The sequence below is a fragment of the Eriocheir sinensis genome, chromosome 65, assembly GCF_024679095.1.
Source record: "Eriocheir sinensis breed Jianghai 21 chromosome 65, ASM2467909v1, whole genome shotgun sequence".
In the NCBI taxonomy this organism is placed as follows: domain Eukaryota; kingdom Metazoa; phylum Arthropoda; class Malacostraca; order Decapoda; family Varunidae; genus Eriocheir; species Eriocheir sinensis.
Genome location: NC_066573.1, coordinates 3756720 through 3773859, shown reverse-complemented (window position 1 = coordinate 3773859; position 17140 = coordinate 3756720). Strand labels below are relative to the sequence as shown.

The window sequence follows — 17140 nt, the reverse complement described above, 5'->3', positions numbered from 1 at the left end:
CGAGCCACTTTGACGCAGCTGACCGAACTTTCCCATGACGAGACAAAGGCGGCTTAGGACTGTTCAATATTCACATAAACTTCGACAATAAGCCACTCCCCCTCACCCCACTATATGTATATCACTGGTCAGTCCACAAGCCAGCTATGGCACCCTCCAAAACTCAGACTGAATGTGATTTTTGGATGCTGGCCCATCCACAAGCTAGCCACGCCCCTACATCCAACTCTTGTTACATGTGATTGGTGGATGCTAAGAAAACTTAAATCCCATTGCTGTGTGCTCAGCGCATCACAGAGGTGATTGTCTCCGGAATGGAGGCACACATTCCAAGTACTTTACTCCTTTTGCTAAAAGCCTTGGTTTAATCACGCTTGTTCTCGTACTAGCAGAGATAGAGAGGCAGCTCACAAAAGGTACCAGAGCCTTCGCACCTAGCCAAAAATATCTCCTCCAATTTCACTTCTTCATCTTTCCCTCCTCTCCTTAACCCTGACGGCAGCACCGCCGTCTCATCTATCTCTGAGGCTGATCTCTTCTCTCAAACTTTCTGTAACAACTTCACTCTGGACGATTTTGGGCATATTACTGCTACTCATCCCCCCTCTGACTCCTTTATGCCTGTTATTAAGATTCTTAAGAACGATGTTTTCTATGACCTCTCTGGCCTCTGGAGTGCCTCGTATTGTCCTAAAAAACTGTGCCTCCGTGCTGACACCTTGCCTGGTCAAACTTTTTCGTCTCTGCATATCAACATCTACCTTTCCTTCCTGCTGGAAGTACGCCTTCGTACAGCCTGTGCCTAAGAAGAGTGACCGTTCCAATCCCTCAAACTACCACCCTACTTTCCTGTCTATCTAAGAAACCAAATTTTTCCACCTATCAACTCGACAAAATTTTACAAACACCTATCCCCTATTTTTCAACAACGCTCAGCTGTCACCTTGTTCAACACTAAACGTCCTCGGTTTTTCCTTACATATGCATATAAGTATATATATATATATATATATATATATATATATATATATATATATATATATATATATATATATATATATATATATATATATATATATATATATATATATATATATATATATATATATATATATATATATATATATATATATATATATATATATATATATATATATATATATATATATATATATATATATATATATATATATATATATATATATATATATATATATATATATATATATATATATATATATATATTACAACAAAGGGGACAGCTCAAGGACACAAATAAGGAAACAATAATAATAATTTAAAAAAAAAACTACTCGCTGCTCCTAAAAAAGAATCAAAAGAGGTGGCCGAAAGAGAGGTCAATTTCGGGAGGAGAGGTGTCCTGATACCCTCCTCTTGAAAGAGTTCAAGTCGTAGGCAGGAGGAAATACAGAAGAAGGTAGATTGTTCCAGAGTTTACCAGCGTGAGGGATGAAAGAGTGAAGATGCTGGTTAACTCTTGCATAATGGGTTTGGACAATATAGGGATGAGCATGAGTAGAAAGTCGCGTGCAGCGGGGCCGCGGGAGGGGGGGAGGCATGCAGTTAGGAAGTTCAGAAGAGCAGTCAGTGTGAAAATATCGATAGAAGATAGAAAGAGAGGCAACATGGCGGCGGAAATTAAGAGGTAGAAGACTATCAGTAAGAGGAGGAGAGGTGATGAGACGAAGAGCCTTAGACTCCACTCTGTCCAAGAGAGCTGTTTGAGTGGAGCCCCCCCACACGCGAGATGCATACTCCATACAAGGGCGGACAAGGCCCCTGTATATGGATAGCAACTATGCGGGGGAGAAGAACTGACGGAGACGATACAGAACGCCCAACCTAGAGGAAGCTGATTTAGTGAGAGATGATATATATATATATATATATATATATATATATATATATATATATATATATATATATATATATATATATATATATATATATATATATATATATATATATATATACGCTAAAAAGACTTGGTTTAAACACGCTTGTTCTCGTGCTGTCAATGATAGAGAGGTAGCTCACAAAAGATACCAGAGCCTTCAAACTACTGCTCATTATGAACATTACATTTCTGCCCGAAATCGTGCCAAATCTATTCTCCGACTAACCAAAATTCATTCATTAATAGAAAATGTCAAAACCTTGCTTTCTCTAACTCTTCCAGTGACTTCTGGCATCTAGCCAAAAACATCTCCTCCAACTTCACTTCTTCATCTTTCCCTCCACTCCTCAGTCCTGACTGCAACACTGCCGTCTCATCTATCTCTAAGGCTGAACTCTGCACTCAAACTTTTTCTAAAAACTCCACTCTGGACTATTCTGGGCATATTCCTCCTACTCATCCCCCCACTGACTCCGTTATGCCTGTTATAAAGATTCTTCAAAAAGATGTTTTCTATGCCCTCTCTGGCCTCAATCCTCAGAAGGCTTATGGACCTGATGGAGTGCCTCCTATTGTCCTTAAAAACTGTGCCTCCGTGCTGTCACCCTGCCTGGTCAAACTCTTTCGCCTCTGCCTGTCAACATCTACCTTTCCTTCTTGCTGGAAGTATGCCTACACACATCCTGTACCTAAGAAGGGTGACCGCTCCAATCCCTCAAACTACCGTCCTATTGCTTTACTTTCTTTCTTGTTCATCTAAAGCTTTTGAATCAATCCTTAACCGTAAGATTCAAAAGCACCTTTCCACTTCTGACCTTCTATCTGATCGCCAGTATGGGTTCCGCAAGGGGCGTTCTACTGGTGATCTCCTAGCCTTCTTAACTGACTCTTGGTCATCCTCTCTTAGCCGTTTCGGTGAAACTTTTGCTATTGCGCTGGACATATCAAAAGCTTTTGATAGGGTCTGGCACAAATCTTTGCTTTCTAAACTACCCTCCTACGGTTTCTATCCTTCTCTCTTTACCTTTATCTCCAGTTTCCTTTCTGACCGTTCTATTTCTGCCGTGGTAGACGGTCACTGTTCTTCCCTAAATCTATTAACAGTGGTGTCCCACAGGGTTCTGTCCTATCTCCCACTCTTTTTCTGTTGTTCATTGATGATCTTCTTTCCAAAACGAACTGTCCTATCCATTCCTACGCCGATGATTCCACTCTGCATTATTCAACTTCTTTTAATAGAAGACCCACCCTTCAGGAACTTAACGACTCAAGGCTGGAGGCTGCAGAACGCTTAGCCTCAGACCTTACTATTATTTCCGATTGGGGCAAGAAGAACCTGGTGTCCTTCAACGCCTCAAAACACAGTTTCTCCACCTATCCACTCGACACAATCTTCCAAACAACTATCCCCTATTCTTTGACAACACCCAGCTATCACCTTCCTCAACACTAAACATCCTCGGTCTATCCTTAACTCAAAATCTCAACTGGAAACTTCATATCTCATCTCTTACTAAATCAGCTTCCTCGAGGCTGGGCGTTCTGTACCGTCTCCGCCAGTTCTTCTCCCTGCACAGTTGCTGTCCATATACAGGGCCTTGTCCGCCCTCGTATGGAGTATGCATCTCATGTGTGGGGGCTCCACCACACAGCTCTTCTGGACAGAGTGGAGGCAAAGGCTCTTCGTCTCATCAGCTCTCCTCCTCATACTGATAGTCTTCTACCTCTTAAATTCCGCCGCAATGTTGCCTCTCTTCTATCTTCTATCGATATTTCCACGCTGACTGCTCTTCTGAACTTTCTAACTGAAGTCCTCACACCATCCCGCGGAACTGATGCAATCGAATTTCTACTCATGCTCATCCCTATACTGTACAAAACCATTATGCAAGAGTTAACCAGCATCTTCACTCTTTCATCCCTCACGCTGGTAAACTCTGGAACAATCTTCCTTCATCTGTATTTCCTCTTGCCTACGACTTGAACTCTTTCAAGAGGAGGGTATCAGGACACCTCTCCTCCCGAAACTGACTTATCTTTCGGCCACCTCTTTGGATTCTGTTTAGGAGCAGCGAGTAGCGGGCTTTTTTTTTATTAATGTTTACTTTTTTGTGCCCTTGAACTGTCTCCTTTGTAAAAAAAAAAAAAAACTATATATATATATATATATATATAAATATATATATATATATATATATATATATATATATATATATATATATATATATATATATATATATATACATATATATATATATATATATATATATATATATATATATATATATATATATATATATATATATATATATATATATATATATATATATATATATATATATATATATATATATATATATATATATATATATATAGATATATATATATATAGATATATATATATATATATATATATATATAGATAGATAGATAGATAGATAGATAGATATAGATATAGATATAGATATAGATATATATAATCTTGGTAGCCACGTCCATCAGGACTCACTGGAAAGAAGCCTTGGACCGACCATCAGGATCCACTGGGAAGAAGCCTACCGGCGCAATAGGCCGCAATGTAAAAAATATATATATATATATATATATATATATGTATGTATATATGTATGTATATATATATATATATATATATATATATATATATATATAATCTAGGTAGCCTCGTCCACAGTATGTGGATCTCGAAGTCCCCAATAACAGAATCAGACTTTTTTTCTGAGGAGAAATCAGAATAGGTAAAGTAGGGAGCATATGGATCGGTGCAGAGGAGGATGACTAAGATGATTCAGGGGTTGAGAAACTTGCCATACGAGGAAAGACTCAAACAGTTAAACTTGCATTCTCTAGAAAGGCGAAGGGTGCGTGGAGACATGATCGAGGTTTATAAATGGATGAAGGGCTTTAATAAGGGAGACATTCATAAGGTTTTGTTGGTAAGAGAACCGGGTAGGACACGAAGTAACGGGTTTAAACTGGATAAATTCAGATTCAACAGGGACATAGGCAAAAATTGGTTTACTAACAGGGTGGTGGATGAGTGGAATAGGCTTAGCAGTCATGTGGTGAGTGCCAATACAATTGTCACATTCAAAAATAGACTAGATAAATTCATGGACAGCGATATTAGGTGGGGTTAGATACACGGGAGCTTAGGGTCAAAGGAGCTGCCTCGTACAGGCCTACCGGCCTCTTGCAGACTCCTGCGTTCTTATGTTCTTATGTTCTTATATGTTACTGACGCGCATTTCGTCGGCCCTCATCCCTGTTATGTCCCTTTGAGGCAGTGATGGATAAAAAGCTATTATTCCGGTACACAGGGACGTGTATCCATCGGGCTACCAAAGTTCACCTTCCAGGTTTTGCCAAGTACCCATCGATCGACCAGCTCAAAGGGAGGGATGAACAGTTGGGTGGGCTGGGGGCAGACTGCCCTGGACTGGGATTGTCCTTTATGTGTGAAGAATGGGCGACCAAGGGACTATTCTTTCGTGACCCAGTGCCGGGACGAGATCCGTACTCTGAGGAAGCCGGCCTTGAATGGACAGCCGCCAGGAGCAGTATTCTCTAGGGTCAGCGAGTGTGGAAGAGGTAAATAACCTCTTCCAGACGCCGGTGTCTCCTGTGTCTGGCAGTGGTTTGCGCACACACAACCGCGGCATGAAAAAAAGTTAATTAAAGGCTCAAGAAATCGGTGTCATTCACAGAGGAGTGGAAGAGCCCGGCAATGACATTGAAACCAGCAACTGAGCCGTGAGACGCAAGCAGTTCCTGGAACTAATATCGACTCAGTTTCAAGGATGAGTAAGAGCACTCATATTTGTCTTTCACCAGACCTTCAGCGAACGCCCGTTCCGATTATACACAATGAGCCCAAATTCGGTTCCTTCAATCCCTATAAAAAGACATCCCTATAAAAAGACAAAGTATATAAAGGGAAACCAAGCCAATGCCCTTAAATTAGTGGTTGGAGCAAGTTGTCCAATCTACCACAAGCCTCTCAGAATTGAAGGTTAAAGGAGTTCAACGTCAAGATGGAGTGCAGAGGAGGGGAGGGACACGGGCGTGGTTGGACAGAGTGGAGTCTAAGGGGCTTCGTCTCATCGGCTCTCCTCCTCTTACTGATAGTCTTTTACCTCTTAAATTCCCCCACCATGTTGCCTCTCTTTCTATCTTCTATCGATATTTTTACGGTGACTGTTCTTCTGAACTTGCTGACTGCATGCCTCCCCCCCTCCCGCGGCCTCGCCACACACGACTCTCTACTCATGCCCATCCCTATACTGTCCAAACTCCTTCTGCAAGAGTTAACCAACACCTTCACTTTTTCATCCCTCACGCTGGTAAACTCTGGAACAATCTTCCTTCATCTGTATTTCCTCCTGCCTACGACTTGAACTCTTTCAAGACGAGGGTATCAGGACACCTCTCCTCCCGAAATAAATCTCTTTCGGCCACTCCTCTGCACTCTTTTTAGGAGCAGTAAGTAGCGGGCTTTTTTTCATTATTGTTTTGTTTTTTATGCCCTTGAACTATAAAAAAAAAAAAAAAAAAAAATCGAACACACGAGAGGAGGAAAGGAGTGAAAGCAGTGCATGGTTATCAAGGGTTCTGGTCACACACACACACACACACACACACACACACACACTCGAGGCTCCCATTGCATTATCCCTAGCTGCCCCGAAATCCTTTCAACGTTAAACCATCATTGAGTAGTTCTTTGCATCACACTGTTTTTATTTAGTAACGATGGTGATTATCGGAATGGAAATCGATCGAGGTAAATTTCTAAGGTTTAGTGAGTGTTGACATGATAGTTTATAGTCACGAATATGAAGACTATTGAAGAAATGGGCACAAATGTGTGTGTGTGTGTGTGTGTGTGTGTGTGTGTGTGTGTGTGTGTGTGTGTGTGTTTCTCACTTATACTTACTAAGGATTTCAGAGGCTGTGCGGCCTCGTTTTTTGGGAATAATATCGTAACGAACAATCGTATCATTTTTAAAGTCATCAGTGTCAGGCAAAGATACGAACACAACTACCAGAGGCTCCGCCCACCTTGTTCCTCTTCTCTCCATCTCCCACCTCCTCCCTTCTCCCTCAATCTCTCTCTCTCTCTCTCCCTCTCTCTCTCTCTCTCTCTCTCTCTCTCTCTCTGGAAGATACATACATACTAGAGAATGATTTTTTTTTTCAATTAAGGCATGCTTGATGTGATACTGGGACTTTAATTTTGAGCATAGTGATACACATCTGGGCCGTGGACGTAATGACATGTGAGAGTAGGGTGAGGTGGTAAATGATGACTACCATGATTGATGGTAGAACGATTGCTCGCTTGTATTTGTTTCTCTCTCGTTTGTTTTTTGTTGTTTTCCTTTTTGCTACCTTTCTTTCAGCTCTTCCCTGACAATAAAATTAATAGCACCACTATAATTTGGCGATAAGAGCACCATTACTTTTATCAGTAGGTACATGCTATACAATAGCCCTACGAAAACGTACACCATAAACCACCAAACCACTACGCTACCAATAGTTACGGAGGTAATTAGGCTATGTAAGTAACACGTTACCCTACTCTCAACTTTATTTAAAGGATGCCTATCAGTATTAGAAAGAGTATATAACGCCACTACAATTAATGCATGCCTTTCATTCATTATAGTTACGAAGCTACATGAGAGAGAGAGAGAGAGAGAGAGAGAGAGAGAGAGAGAGAGAGAGAGAGAGAGAGAGAGAGAGAGAGAGAGAGATGGAGGAGGAGAAGGAGGAACAAGGTGGGCGGAGCCTCTGGTAGTTGTGTTCGTATCTTTGCCTGACACTGATGACTTTACCCTCTTGGTATAGGGACAAGTGCCTTTATTCTCTACTTGTGGCGGTTGACGATACCCTTCAAAATTAAGGCAGTGTGTGAAATACACTGTCGCAAAATCTCGTACCGATACGATCGTTCGTTACGATATTATTCCCAAAAAACGAGGCCGCACAGCCTCTGAAATCCTTAGTAGCTATCATTAATACTAAAATAATATGTGAAGGCGAACCATGATCTGATATGTATATAAATATTACGTATACCCTCACAATGTGATTTTGCGATAAATAACTTTATATTTTTGAGTAACATGATTTCTAGTACTGCCATCTAGCGGGTCATGTGAAACCTATTTTTCTACCCAGCCAGGAGGCGCTGCAGGCAGAGCGTTGGGCTTCAGGAGAATATGTGAGCCGGTCCAGTTCGACTCTCACTCCCGCGCTGAAGCAGACCTCCCTCCAACGTCTGCATAAACGGAGGACGATGACGGGTGAGTGTGGATATTCTTACCTCATTAACTGTGTGTGAGCTTGTCAAGTCTGCATTCTCTTAAACGAGTGAAAGAAAATGTTGCGGAAAAAATGTCGGTTATTCTAGTGTTTGCCCATACGCACCTCTCACCCGAAACAGGCAAGGGGGCCTGTGGGAATGCGGAATATGCGCTGGGGAACACGAAATGCGTCGCAAACACATAGTTTTGAGTTAGAAGGGATGAAAAATACTCTAGATGTAGGGAAAATTCTTACATTCAGGGATTATTTTTTCACGTACGGAAACCACGCAATTTCACCAGAATATTGCGATATTCGAGAATGTTTTCAGTTTCTTTTTTGTCATCTTATCATGGAACTGTGCAGTTGGTGGGTTTGCCTCCAGTCGTTCTTGTTTGAAAGCTTGATATGCTTCCTCTCCCATCTTGTGAGCATTAAGAAGATCATGGGCTACATCTGGTGGTGCTACAGTTGCAGTTGACAAGCTGACCAGCTCTTCGTTGTCTGGGCTGAATGGATTCAACCAGCAGGTCTCCATGAGCTCAATAATAGATTGGACATCAGCCTCATCTTTTCTGATTCTAGGCAACTGTAGATCTGGGTGATTGAGGTGCGCTTCACTTTGGCCCACCATTTCTCTCAACTGCCGCAGGTAGGCACTTTGGTACTCAGATGTCAAGTAGTATTTGGCGACAGCACCTGGTTTCAGGCTGAAGCCTTTTGTTCCTCCTGGTGTCTGTGTGTTCTTGTTAACAGTCTCCTCGATGGTCTGGTCCACGGGTATGCGGCCGAATGGATTTGAGCGGCCAATCTGGACTGAGAAGCTACCTTGCATGAAGTGCGCATGCACGTCAGGGTGATCAATAGGCAGTCTTGACATCGTGGCATAATAGTATGGCAGAAAGCGGGCATAGTTGAGCTTATCATAGGCAAAACACCAAGGGATCATCTGGCGGATTGATGCAAGGTGAAGCATCCAATCCCCTTCTCTTGAAGCGCGAATCAGTCCCAGTATGATCTCTGTCATATCTAAGTAGGACATCCAGAATGCTGAAAGACCTTGTCGATCTCTGAGAGAGTCCGTGTAAACTTGAAATAGCTCCATGGTGCATGTGTACGATGTATTCTCCAGGAGGTGTGCGAATGATGCCTCAGACACATCTTCATGGAAACTAGCAATGCTCTGCAAGGTTTCTTTCAAGTGATGAATCTCGTTGGGATGCTGGACTTCTAGCCATGGAAGGAAGCCTTTCCAGACAAGCCTCATCATTGCTTCATAGACAAGCTTGTGCAGTCTTACAGCACGGTTGTATCTGCGGCCTTCCATCACACCTGCTACAGACCCCTCAGCAATCACTCCTGACTCCACACAAAGATCCCTAAGCCCTGCATCCTGGAATCGCTTACCCAGAATGGAAAGCAAATTGCAGATTGTGTGGAACACCCCCATCCTGATTATGATGTTGCTGAACCTCTCATGCTTCCACATTATTTCTGCTGCCTTGGCATACAGTGCCTGGTCAAACACACAGACAATTTCTTTCAACTGCAGCGATTTCATGATGTTAAGTGTCTGCTTTAACACTTCATGCACCGTCGACAGTTCAGTTGCAGGGGCGTTGATAGTTGGTAGGTAGCTGACCGTGTCCTGGACCACTGTTACTCCGTTGCGGATCTTAATATTGAAGCCTGTCCAGCTGCTAATGTTCTGAGCATTGGGAGAACACATTCTAGTCAATAACCAGACCAGGTTCTTTGCTCTTGCATCTTTAACAGTTTCAATTGTGTCAAAATCTAAGCTTTGCATTTGTGATGGCCCTACTCGCTGTCCAGCATTGTAGGAGGGTAGCCTCTGTTGAGCAGGGCTGATGCTTCTCTTCTTTGACTTGGGGATTGCAGGCATGACTCTCTGTGGTGTCGCATCAATGACTTCTGCCTGCACAGCGATTCCATTGACTCGATGGGATGTGCCTGCGCCACTAACCGTCTCCTCAAGCCTGTCAATATTGTCCCAGGCCAGAGTGGTGAAGACATTCGGGTAGATGTTCGTGGGTAGTGGTGTGTCATCTCTTGAGAGCTCCATCTTTTGAAGACAAAGAGCTGTGTCTATTTCCTGAACCTGTGAATGCGATACACTGTGTCCAAGCCGATTCAAAGTGTGTATAAGTTCAGTATTTCCTGTTAGCGACTTCACAGCAAATGGTAGAAGTAGTTGCTTTGGTGGTTTTATCCTTCCACAGCTGACCGCATATACCATATCGCTGCCAAAGGATGTAGTGAGTCGTTTCACTCTCTCTGATGGAGTGGTGCAGTCACAATCCCCCGTCAGGAGTGTCTGTAGAAAATGAGTGATCGACTTGGGAATGATGTCTAGCTCATCCTGCTCCACATGAGGTGGCCATGCTTGCCTTGCTTCTTAATGTCATTCCTCATTTGCAATGCTGCTTTCTTGACCACATCTCTAGTGTTGACAGATCTGGCATGCTCCAGCTCCTTCTTCAAGACAGTGGTGGTTTTGACAAGCTCACACATAGACAGACTGTCTGGGTACAGGAGGAGCTTTCCTTTGTCATCGGAAATAATGTGGATAGAATCTGAAAACTCTGTTTCTAGCTTTCGGCGCAGGTGTTTCTTTGTCGAGTCTGTAACATCTTTAATACCAAAAGAATTCATTGAGGACACTAGCCTGGACGTGAGGTCTGTCATGCATAGTATTTCTGGCTTTGGAATGAGTTCGTTCCTTATGTACAAGAACAGTTCATCATAGGAGCGCTTCTCTGCAGATTTGTACTGTGAATCGATATCATCTTCCTGCTCCGATGCGGCACTGGTGACAGCAGGCTCTTCGCGTGTATAGGCACGGTAGCAGGATCTGTGGTAGTGTCCCTCAGCAGCAACAAGTTCTCGACTCGTGATGGCAAGAATTCTGTTGTCCAGTTTTCTGGCTGCTGAAATTCGGATTCGATCATCAGACCTCAACTCTGAACACTGTATGAGGGTTTCTCTAGTCTTTTGACCCTTTAGGTATTTGCTTGACTTTTCACAGAAAATGCACCGCTTGTCAAACACTCTTGAGGTGGAAGAGCTCGGTGCATCTCTTCTAGATGATCTAGAACCTTGTTCTGTAGGCTCAACACAGGCAGCTTTCTTTGCGATACATTCTTTCAGGAGTCGCTTCATTGTGAAAATACTGCGGCACATACGATGATATTGTATTGCTGGTATTTCGCCATCAGGCAAGTCTTTGGCGAGTTCCAAAACTGGACCATGTTCCCTGATTTCTGCTGCCTTCAGAAGAGTTTTCCATGATTCCAGGTTCTGTGGTGACACCATATGATCAGAGTCTTCATCCGAGCAGTGTATCAGGCATGTCATGCGTGGTCGCTTTGCCGGCAACTTGCTGCCTTCTTTATCAACGAGATTCATTATGGCCTCTTCAGGACATCAACCTGCAGCATAAAGATACTTTATATAGAGCTTCAAAATGAATACAGTCCCGCAAATTAACAATATTAGCCCGATATACCCTGTAATACACAAGTTACAGGAAAAAAAATAATAGTAATAAAATAGCAGCCTGTGGACACCGAGGGTCATATTCGGGGCGCGAAGGCTGACCTACTTTGTTCAATAAATCAACTACTAGAAAACATTTAATTCTTGCTGAAATTTCGCCCGGATTAGCATAAGCCTATATAAGACATTCTTCTGCATACATCGTGAAAAAAAAAAAAAAAAAACGGGAGAGACTTCCAATTAATCCTGAAAGAGTTAAAGTGCGATGACGGGACACTGTGTGTGTTGTGGAATTATCGGAGTCGGCGGCCTCAAACAATACACATAAATAAAGGATTATACGCCTAGTGCGACGGGTTATTTACACTCAAAACGACTACCAGTACTTATCCTTACCATGAGTACAATTTTTAGCCTGATATGCCCTGTAATAGACGAGCTAGAGCAAGAAGAATAAAAACCTATGGATACCGTTTAACAATTAGTGAATATACTTTTTTTTTTTTTTAGCCTCTCAGACGTCAATACATAACATTCAAAGAATAAAAAGAGTACCATTCAAAATATGAATCATCACCCTACAATTTCATCTCTATGGCATTTTATCGCCAAATCACTTGCTTTAGAGTTACTGAGCGGAAAATGGCTGGGAAACAGATTTTTTTAATTTTGATGAAAACGTGCGTTCCACTTCCGACTTCATTTGTGCAAACACTGTGACATATATAGCAAAACTGCATAGAGACAAACCTGTGCAAAATTTGATTTACTAAATCTTTAGTCCATATACTTTTTATGCGTACGATGCACCGTATCCTTAAAAAAACGGAAAATATGAAAAAAATAACCTTTAAAAGTGTGTTTTTCACAAAAATAAACAATAAAGCTACCAGCACGGAACTGTTATCATACATTATTTTACTTCTATTGATGCAAAAAACAAAATGACACAGGTATAGTTTTGCCCACTCGGATGGTACCGAAATCTGGTCCGGCCCATGGACTAATATAGCTAGTTTACCTTTCAGTCAGGATTCTCGTGTTCGAACAGCTCGGGCAGGAGGTTCGTAGCCTGCACAGACTTGCTTGCGGCAGATCCCCCAGTAATGTCTGCAGCGCGGCGCTGGACATATCACGGTTAGTCCTTGTTTTTGGTTTGTGTACAATGAAGATACACCGTGTTTGGTTCCACGGACTGTATACTAACAGGACATAAACCTTGCGGTGAGGTGACGCGCGACCCGAACTGGTGCTGGTGAGACGGCGTAAGTGTGGTGAAGGCAACGTAAAGTGACCGGCGTATGTGGCCGCAGCTGCCCGCCTCCGCCCCTCTAGACCGTTGCGGTGAGCATCGTTTGGTGTATCAGCTGTGCCTTGTATTGTTGTAGATGTGCCATAACTTACGTTAATCACGAACGTATACACCTCTACAGGCTCCAACCACTGATTCCGTGATGGGTGTCCAGGGGGGCGTAGCACCCCTGTTAGGGGGAGTCGAGGGATGCGAAGCCCACGCGTTAGGAGGGGGGTCGAGAGCTGTTTGTCTTGCGTTTGCTTATGTATTTGGCTTCCCTCCCTCTCCTCCGTTGTGTACACATGCATAACGATGCATAGACCGTGAGGGCTCGGTAACTTCACAAGTGAGGGGAACTACCATTCGACAATGTCTAGAGTATAGTTGCATTTTTTTAATTTAATTTACCGTGCTCGTAATATTTATAAGCTAACGAGGAGGCGACGCGCCCCCGGCGTTGCCCCCATTGACTGATTGATTAATAACGAGGGAACTGCCATAACACTGTAAGCTAGATTCGCTGTGTTTTGTTACGCACTCCGGAAAATCATGTGATTTTAAGTACTCTTTGAAATATAAGATTTTTCTCGTAAACATAGTAAAGTTAAAACTACTATGCCACTGGAAACGTTTTTCTAGACCTGCCACTGAACAATGTGTAGTGGTCGTTAAGTTGATTGCTAATAAGTCCCCTGATTATGTATATTGTGTAATTAAGTCATTCGATTATACATTTTTTTAGAGCCGGGCATCGCAGCCTCACGCAGTGCACGTGTACATGAAGATACAGTTCCGTAAATTTCATGCAAGGCGCCGGTAAATGCTATTAATGGTTTGTTGTGTCATTTGTTTTAGTTTAGGGCAAATTGTTGATTCACGTGTGTGTGTGTGTGTGTGTGTGTGTGTGTGTGTCCACGGGAACAAAGGCAGGTCGGTAAGTCTCGTGACGGTGCCAGGAAAGCTGGTGTTCGTGAGCGTTGCAAACATGCATCACCGCGAAGCCTGGGGGAGGAATAGTCGTGGCCGTGAGTGACTGCCCGCCAAGCTAACAAGCATTGTCCATCCTCCCTGCTGTTGTGTCGTTCTGGTGGATTTGACGATCCTTAATTCTTTTGTTTTGTCCTCTTCATATAGGCTAGTAGTGCGCTGTTCGTTAGTGGTTAAATAAGCAAGATAGGACAATGAAAAAAGGCATGTGTGAACCAGAACATGCCCGTAACCACTTTGAGGCAGACGAGACAGCCGCCTTGTCTGGCATTTCCTTTATCCCCATCCCTATCCCCCGACCTCCCCCCCACCTTTCCGAGGCAGCATGCCCTTGAAATCCCCAGTAGGGTTGTGTTCGCCACGTTTATTTTCAAGTCCTGGTTACGGCCTTGCAGAAAAGATAACAAGGAAAGACTTAGATTGAAAGCAACGGATATATGACATAACCAGGGAAAAAATCAGATATATAAACGAAGGAGGAAAACTGACCGAAGAGAAAACTGAGATATGTAAATGAACGACTACTCCGGTTCATGCGTCTTGTGGCTCGAGTTCAAGGCTCGACTCTGTTTCGTATTGTCTTTCTAGTAGTCTAAAGGAGGGCACTTTTATTTGTTGTTTAATATTTACAATTACATTAGTGCTTTACAAGAGTTATGGAGTTTCAAGGGAATTTCATGAACGTTAAAACACTGCTAATAAATCGAGCACAAACGTCGAACGCATAAAAGCCATGAAAGCTTTAATACATGCAAGGTTCCACTTATAAACTTTTGAAACGCTAATACAACACAAACACGAGGTGATGCAGAAGACCCCAGAAAACTTTAATATGCAAAGCTCCAGTTGTAAACCTTAAAATAGCGTGACGGCGCCGCGTCCAGGACGACAGGGGTTCGCGCCCCGCTCGGTGACACCAAGCTGGGATTTTTCAGTCACCGCCGAGTGGCCTAAGACTACCCACATGCTGTCCAGAAGATCATCTATCAATCCGGACTCTAGATTCTAGGATCAAATATAAGCTCCGGGGGACAGCATGAGCCAATGCAAGATGGCGCCACTATAAACACTTGCCTTCGCCACAAAAGGCTGGGGCCGACCATTAGGCCCTACTACGCAAGCCTGCTGGCGCCACAGGCGAAGACGTAAAAAAAAACTTAAATGTTCGAACCGTAAATCATAAACACGTGTGAACCTACAGCAGGCAGTCACAGCAATCCCACTCCATCCCGATACCGAAGTATTGGATTCCATGTCGGCCGGCGCGTCAGTGGGGCTCGTGATGACAGGAATGAATGCAGGGGAGGGCTGGCACGGAGAAAGGTTGAGGCGAGTGATGGTGGTTGATAGGCAAAATGGGAGGGGAGAAGGGGAGAGATGCTACAGGAACGTGGTGGCGGGGGTTAAGCAAGGCGAGAGGTGTAAAGGGAAAGGAGCCATAGGGACACATACCAGAGAAGGCCCCCATGCAGCAAGCCGAGGGTTTGTAAATAAGGTGCCCTATAAACAACTCCACCAAAACAATTAAAGAACCTACACCATACACATTTACACTCCAGACGTCTTTCCTTCTCCCCAATCTTCTCCCCCAACCCAATTTCTTTCTTGCTATGCCTCTTGATGGATACAAAAAAAGGGCGTGGTGGTGGTGGTGGTGGTGGTAGGGCTGTGCAGGTTTTGGATAGCACATATCATTCCGTGTTCGCCTTTCCCCTTCATCACGAGTCCGCGAGGGTGAGTGATGTAGTTTTATCTCCGGTATTAGCGAGGCTGCCATGTAGGGGAAGGGGCTGCGACTCCACGCAGATGATTGCAGCGACAGGCGAAAGGGAGGGGCTGCGCGAGAGGGAAGGACAAGTGTTTGACGCGAGAGGGTGAATTGTTTATGCTCGCCAGACGAAAGAATAAATATATGTTCTGACAAAGGCTTCCCGTAAACTTTGAAATAAACTTCGATAACTATTAAACTGACGTAGCTTAGAACCAAAAAAATAACAGATCTAGGTGTTCTGCATATATTTCTTTAATCTTAGTGGAACTCACCAGTGTATTAAATTGGCCCCCCCTTCAACCGAGGTGCAGCTGTCATACCAAACCTTCAGGAAATCCCCAGACCTCTCCTCTTTGCCCAGTCCGTTTCTACTTTCTCTTGCTTCGTTTTCCTTCATTTTCTCCATACTTCCATTCACCTCCTATATAGTGCATACATCTTAACGCGTCCTACCGTTCTACTTTCCTTTTAATCATCTCCACAGTTTTTCTATACTATGTCATATTTTTCACTCCACACACACTAACTGGACCATTCACCCGCTACCCACCATCCATATATACATTCCCCTCTCGTAGTTTCTCAGCATCCCAGTCACATCACCCCCTTCCGCCCTTCCTGGTGCTTTCCTGTTACCACCACACTCCTCCTCCTCCTCCTCCTTCAGTGTGACTCGTCCCGCAAAAGGCAGCTCAAGAACGTGTTACACTGAATTAGATTTTGCAGTAGGATTTGAATTTATTGTCAGGGTCACAGAATTTACTGCCGCCTTATTATTCCTCCCTCTCTCCGATTTCGTCTTCCTTATTCTTTCCTTCTTGCTTTTTCCTCCTCGTCTTTCAGTCTATCTCCTCTCTTATTGCCCTAATCATTGTTCGGTTTTTCTTCCTCCTCGTCTATTTTCTTCGCTCTTCTTCCTCATTCTTCTTTTGCTTGTTTCCTCGCATTTTTCTTTCTGCCTTCCTCTACTTTGTTATATTTTTCCCACCTTCACTTCACACCTTTTACCTCAGTCTTCATCATTCTTCCTTCTTTTCGTTTCTCTTCTTATCTATTCGGCCTATTCTTATATATATTTTTACAACCTTCAGCCCTCTTCTTCTGTTCTTACTACTACAACTGCTACCTTCCTTCATTTTACTCGCCTTCCCATCTCCTTTCTTTGCCATTCTGTAGTACTCCTCTCTGATTCCTTCTGCTTCTTCCCTCCTCTTTCTTCGTTATATCTCATCCTCCCTTCCCATTCTTCATCCTCATAACTTTCCTTTCTCTCCTCGCGCTGACGTCCGATGTGGTAAGTCTCGGGGCTGTGTGTGTGTGTGTG

The 17140-nt window shown here is 43.3% G+C and overlaps 1 long non-coding RNA gene across 3 annotated transcripts in view; it reads left to right on the top strand.

Moving 5' to 3' along the window:
- The window catches only part of LOC126987520 (uncharacterized), a 38701-nt gene that overhangs the window by 8010 nt on the left and 13551 nt on the right, over positions 1-17140 (top strand). Inside the window, exons 1-2 of one of the 3 annotated variants that reach the window (XR_007740971.1) lie at positions 12777-12901; positions 12974-13108. This is a non-coding gene — a long non-coding RNA (uncharacterized LOC126987520). The other 2 variants (XR_007740970.1, XR_007740969.1) reach the window with 2 other exon arrangements.